A 6271-nucleotide genomic window follows, 5' to 3' on the forward strand; every position below is an offset into this window, starting at 1 on the left:
GGACATGGCACTTATTTTTTTTTACTGAAACTGAAATAAAAAAATAAAAAAAAAAAAGTGCGGAAACGAGTCTAAGAATCCTACCAAGGTATGAAACTACAAAAATCTAGCCTTTTAAACATTGTCCCTCTTATCAGTAGATTGTTTGTAGCTTCCAAGATTAAATTTAGGGTCATCTTCTTCCTCCATTGGTTCAGGTGACTCTAGTTCTTGCTCACCTTAAACGACTCTTCATCTTCCTCATCGTCAGATTAAATATCAATTATGATTGGGGTTGGAGGTGGATTTCGATCAGAAATCTCCATAATGCGGAACTATATCAACAGTATGGTTACTTTTACCCATCATCTCTTCTTCTTCTTGCTCTCCAATTGTCCCTGCATGATCACGCTGAGTAGGAGAAGAACTTCCTAACTGATGACTAGAGGAAGGGGGACTATTCCTCACTAGATCATCATAGTAGTAGTTTGGGTATGGAATGCGTAAACGCTCATAATGATAAATCTCAACTTTAATGAGGTAAGAAATCAAGTATCCAAATTCTGAATACCACTGACCATAATAATTCATGTATTTAGAGTAATTTGTAATGTCCCTCCGTAGATAGAAATTAGAAAAACTTTGCTTTGAAAGCAAGATATGGGGGTTCATCGGGAAGACAGTAAATAATCATAGAAGAAATAGGATCAGGAAGGTCATAAAGCTTGTTTCCTAGGAACATCACTAAGGTGAGAACAATAGAATCGAATTTTCTTGACATAATCAAATGGATGTTCAATGTTTTTCTTAACTAGAGTACCAATTTGGAAATGTTTCCAAGGAAAGATCGACATCCTATAAAGGAAAAGTCTTAGAAAAGAATTCCCTGCCCAAAGAAAACAAAAAGAATACAGTTCTTGCATGAATTAGGTTCAATGTTCAATCAAACAATCTCATCTATTTCTAATCATATAATCACATGCTTTCAATCAATTCATATTTTAAACATCATAACCTTAATATTAATGCATACAAGAACCTAAATATTTCTAACTTATTGTAGACACTTGAAAATGTCTCCCCAAAACAAAACCCGATGATGAACAACCTTTCACCACCATGATCGCGTTGAGTATTTTACCTTTAGAGTGCTTAAATCCATATTTATTCCCAATACATTTCATAAACCATAACTTACTTTCCACTTTTCGTGTCCACATCACAAAATCAAGAGAAACTGATTTTGTGGCCCTATATTTTTTATCCAATTAATATATTATTGGATAGGTCTTGAAATAAGATTTCAAACGGTATATCATAAGCCCAATTCAGATTTGAAACGAAGAAGATATGAGTAAATAACTAAACTTGGCCCAAAACCGACACCCTTTCACTAAAACGGCCATACCTTAAAATCTAAAAAATATTTTGACCTGATTATAATTAAGTTGAAAAGTAGACTTGATAAGATTTCTAATGATATACTATATGCCTTATTCCAATTTACGAATCAAAAGTTATCACAGTTTTAAAAACATGTAAAAAACTAGAATTACCGCACATTAGCTAAAATTGCCGCGTCGTGGGGGATGATCTTATGGCACGGGGCCTCATACCATGACACGATATTCTTCACTGTTTCACAATGCTTTCCCATGTCTTTTCTGCGTTCCTTTTCTCACGTGCTTATGAACCTGGACACAAATCTTTAAAATTATACACCGTGACACGGCGCCGCGTGCCGCGCCACGGTGGACATTGCCGCGTCACGGCATCCTTTTCCGTGTTACGGTACACATGCTGATATGAAATAACCAACAAACCCCAAGAAAAAGGGAGGAGAAATCAAGTAACAACAATTTCAAACCAACAAAATAAGGCAAACCTATCTAAAAATCACCAAGATAATGAAAAAAGGGGTCTTAATAAAAGCCAACACCAATTAAAGCTAGGATAAAGGTGTAACCACAAAGATTACAAGGTAGAAATCACAAATAAAGCAAGATAATCACAAAGATTATGGTAGAGAGAGAAAGTCTCTTTGATTTCAAAATCAAGCAAAGTTCAACATTAATTAAAATGCAAAAATGTATTAAAACAACTTAAATAGTTCGCACAAGCTGACAAGAAAACGGGAAAAGGTTCGGCCGAACTAAGGGTATGTTTGGTCGAACTTATGGGTAGGTTAGGCCGAACCTAGGGATGGTTCGTTCGAACTGTCCTGCTCCTGGTTCGGTCAAACCTTTGGAGTCCGACCACTACTACAAAACTGATAAAATCAGGTTTGAAACTGACAAAATGGTTCGGTCGGACATCCTAGGTTCGGATGAACCTCTTCAATTCTTCTTGTCTTCAAGTGTGATGATGGTTAGTCCCAAAAGGTGACCTCCAAGGAGCTTGGCCCGAGTTCATGTCACGACACGTGGCAAGTCTTGCACTTCTTCCAGTAAGTTCCATGCACCCGCGTCAAATCCCTCCTCATCAAAAGAAATTGCCCTCAATTCCAGATCATCATCACCAATATCATCTTCAAAAATAAAAGGATCAAGGTTACCGACATTAAAGGTAGCATGAACTCCAGAGTCTCCCGGTAGTTTGAGTTTGTAAGCATTAGGTCCAACTCTCTCCACAACTTCAAAGGGGCCTTCGGATCTTTGCATGAGCTTGTTCTTTCTCTTAGCCGGGAATCTTTCCTTCCAAAGATGGTGCCACACAAGATAACCTACATTGAATTCCCTTGGCTTCTTGAATTTTTTTTCCCTTGCCTTGTAACTCTTATTTGCCTTCTCAATTCTCTTCTTGACATCTTCATGAAGTTTTTTCATCGTTTCAACTCTATCTTTTGCCTTAAATCTCAACTCCTCTTGAGGGATACTAGGCAACAAGTCAAGTGGTAGGAGGAAATTGAAACCGTACACTACTTTAAATGGTGTTTTCCTGGTAGCTATGCAATGAGAGCATTTGTAAGCAAATTCAATTTGAGTTAGCTTAAGAACCCAATCTTTCATGTGTTTTCTAATGATAGATCAGAGAACGGTGGACATGGTACGATTAGTTACCTCAGTTTGGCCATCGGTTCGAGGGTGACTAGATGTACTAAATAAGATCTTGGTTCCCACTAAATTCCAGAAAGTCTTCCAAAAGTAGCTAAAGAACTTAGGATCTTGGTTCGACACAATACTTTTTGGAATGCCATAAAGCTTCACCATTTCTCTAAAGAACAAGGTAGCCACATGAGAAGCCTTGTCAGTCTTGTGGCAAGGAATGAAGTGAGCCATCTTGCTAAAATGATCAACCACAACAAACAAGGAACCATTTTTACTTTGAGTGTGAGGGAGAGCAACCACAAAATCCATACTAAGATCATCCCAAGGGTGACAGGGGACCGGAAGAGGAGAGTAGAGTCCTTCACGTAATTGACTCTTAGCCTTGTGACAAGCCCCATACCGAGCTTTCACATCTTGCACATCACCAAACATCTTGGGCCAATAAAAATGTTCTCGAAGAATTTCATATGTTTTTGCAACCCCAAAGTGTCCGACTAGTCCTCCTTGATGATCTTCTTTAACAAGCAACCGTCGATGAGAGCATTTCGAAACACAAAGATTGTTTCTCTTGAAAAGGAAACCCTCTTGCACCATGAAAGAGTCATCGACCCATTCCTCACACTTCTTAATCAACCCACCAAAATCCTCATCATCGCTATACAACACTTTAAGCAAATCAAACCCTAAAAACTTCGCATCAAGAATAGTGATCAAATAATGCCTCCTAGAAAGAGCATCGGCAACAACATTGATCTTACCTTCCTTGTACTTAGAAGAGAAAGTGAATGATTGGAGGAATTCAACCCATTTGGCATGCCTTGCATTGAGTTTATGAGAACCATTGATATACTTGAGAGATTCATAATCGGAGTGTAGCACAAATTGTCTAGGCCTCAAGTAATGCGACTAATGATCAAGAGCCTTCACAATAGCATAGAACTCCTTGTCATAGGTACTATATCTAATTCTTGCTCCACTAAGCTTCTCACTAAAATAGGCAACCGGTCTCCTTCCTAGCACAAGAACCGCTCCAACTCCAACCCCACTGGCATCACATTCAACTTCAAAGGGTTGATCAAAATTCTAAATAGCTAAGATTGGAGCGTCACACAACTTCTTCTTGAGGGTCTCAAAAGCCCTTTGAGCCGATGGTGTCCACTCAAAAGTACCCTTCTTCATACATTCGGTCACTGGGGCCAAAATAGTGCTAAAATTCTTCACAAACCTTCGATAGAAGGAAGATAAACCATGGAAACTCCTAACTTGAGTGAGAGTTATAGGAGTAGTCCAAGATTAAATGGCCTCCACTTTACTAAGGTCCATTGAGATCCCTACATTCGAATTCACATAACTAAGAAAAACAATACTATCCACCATAAAAGTACACTTTTCCAACTTAGCAAAAAGCCGCCTACTTCTCAATATTTCAAATACTTGCCTCAAATGTTTGACATGATCAAGTTCACATTTTCTATAAACAAGTATGTCATCAAAATAAACAACAACAAATTTACCAATGAAGGGGCGAAATACCTCGTTCATGAGCCTTATGAAAGTCCTAGGAGAATTAGAGAGCCCAAATGGCATAACTAGCTACTCATACAAGCCTTGCTTTGTCTTGAAAGCGGTCTTCCACTTATCTCCTTCACGCATGCGAATTTGATGGTACCACATCCTCAAGTCAATCTTCGAAAACACCTTGGAACCATGTAACTCAACAAGCATATCATCAAGTCGGGGAATAGGGAAGCAGTACTTGATGGTGATGTTATTGATGGCCCTACTATCCACACACATCCTCCATGTACCATCCTTTTTTGGAACCAAAAGAGCCGGAACCGAACAAGGGCTAAGGGATTCCCTCACAAATCCTCTTTCAATCAACTCACCAACTTGTCTTTGAAACTCTCTTGCTTCATCGGGGGTACACCTATAAGCCGGTCTATAAGGGAGTTGTGATTCGGGAATAAGATCGATTTGATGCTCAATTCCCCTAATATGTGGCAAACCGGGTGGGAGATCATCGAGAAAAACATCATGGTACTCAACCAATACTTCCTTTACAAGGGGGTGAATTGGGTTCTCTCACTCACTCTCTTTTGTTTCCCTAAGAAGACAAATAAAGACAAGGTGTCCTTGATTTATCTCCTTTCCCATTTCATTTTCCCCAATGAGAAGGTTCTCTTTGATTGTGTTTCCCGTACCCAAAGGTCCTTTGTGTTTGATGGTGGGGGACAAGGGGTTGAGTACAATCTTCTTCTTATCAATCATGAATGAATAAGTGTTCTTTCTTTCATCATGCATTACATCTCTATCAAATTGCCAAGGTCTTCCAAGCAATACATGAGAAGCATCCATAGGCAATACATCACAAAGCACCTCATCCTTATACAGCTTGCCAATTGAGAAAGAAAGAAAAGTTTGTTTCGCTACCTTCACCTCATTGTGATTGTTAAGCCATTGAAGCTTGTAGGGAGTAGGATGATCGGTAGTTTCAAGATTGAGTTTGCTCACCAATGTTATTGAAACCACATTAGTGCAAGAGCCACTATCAATGATTGACAAGAGGAAAATGTATGTCGTTATCTACCCTTCCCCCAAGTCAAACAAAATTTGTAAACACCTAACCAACCTTATATGAATATAGGGTAAGTTAAGGGTCGATCCCTAGGGAATGCAATGATGAAAACTAGAGTCTAACTCAAGCTACCTCGAAGATGGAGTTTAGATAATGGTTGGCACTATGGTAAACTAAAACAAGTCTAATCAAGTAAATCAAAGGTCTAAACACTAGGGATATGGGTTCCACATGCAAGTTCAATGATAATGCTAGTTTAGAGCTGAATCAATTGATTCAAGTATTGCAATGGACACACAATAGTAGTAATCAAGAAAGTTCAAATGCTATCTCCTATAGGCCAATCTAGGTGTCACTATGAAAGGCAAATCAAGAAGAATTACAAGCAAACCCAATCAATTAGAGCAACTTTCAATTCAATTGTTCATGCCATTAAGAGTTGCAATGCAATCTAGATTAATCTTATAGGTTGATCACTCCTAGTCTAATCAATCACATGCAAAACTATGTCAACCAATTTAATTGCATTAATCTTCATTAATCAAACATGCTTCCCCCTTTCCCTAGCAACTAATCTACTCACTAATCATGGTGAAATTCAAGAACAAATAACTAGAAATTGCATTAATCTTCATTCTATATCAAAATCTAAGAGAAATCAAAATAT

Source organism: Chenopodium album, chromosome 4 (genome assembly GCF_948465745.1).
Source record: "Chenopodium album chromosome 4, dcCheAlbu1.1, whole genome shotgun sequence".
Taxonomy (NCBI): Eukaryota; Viridiplantae; Streptophyta; class Magnoliopsida; order Caryophyllales; family Amaranthaceae; genus Chenopodium; species Chenopodium album.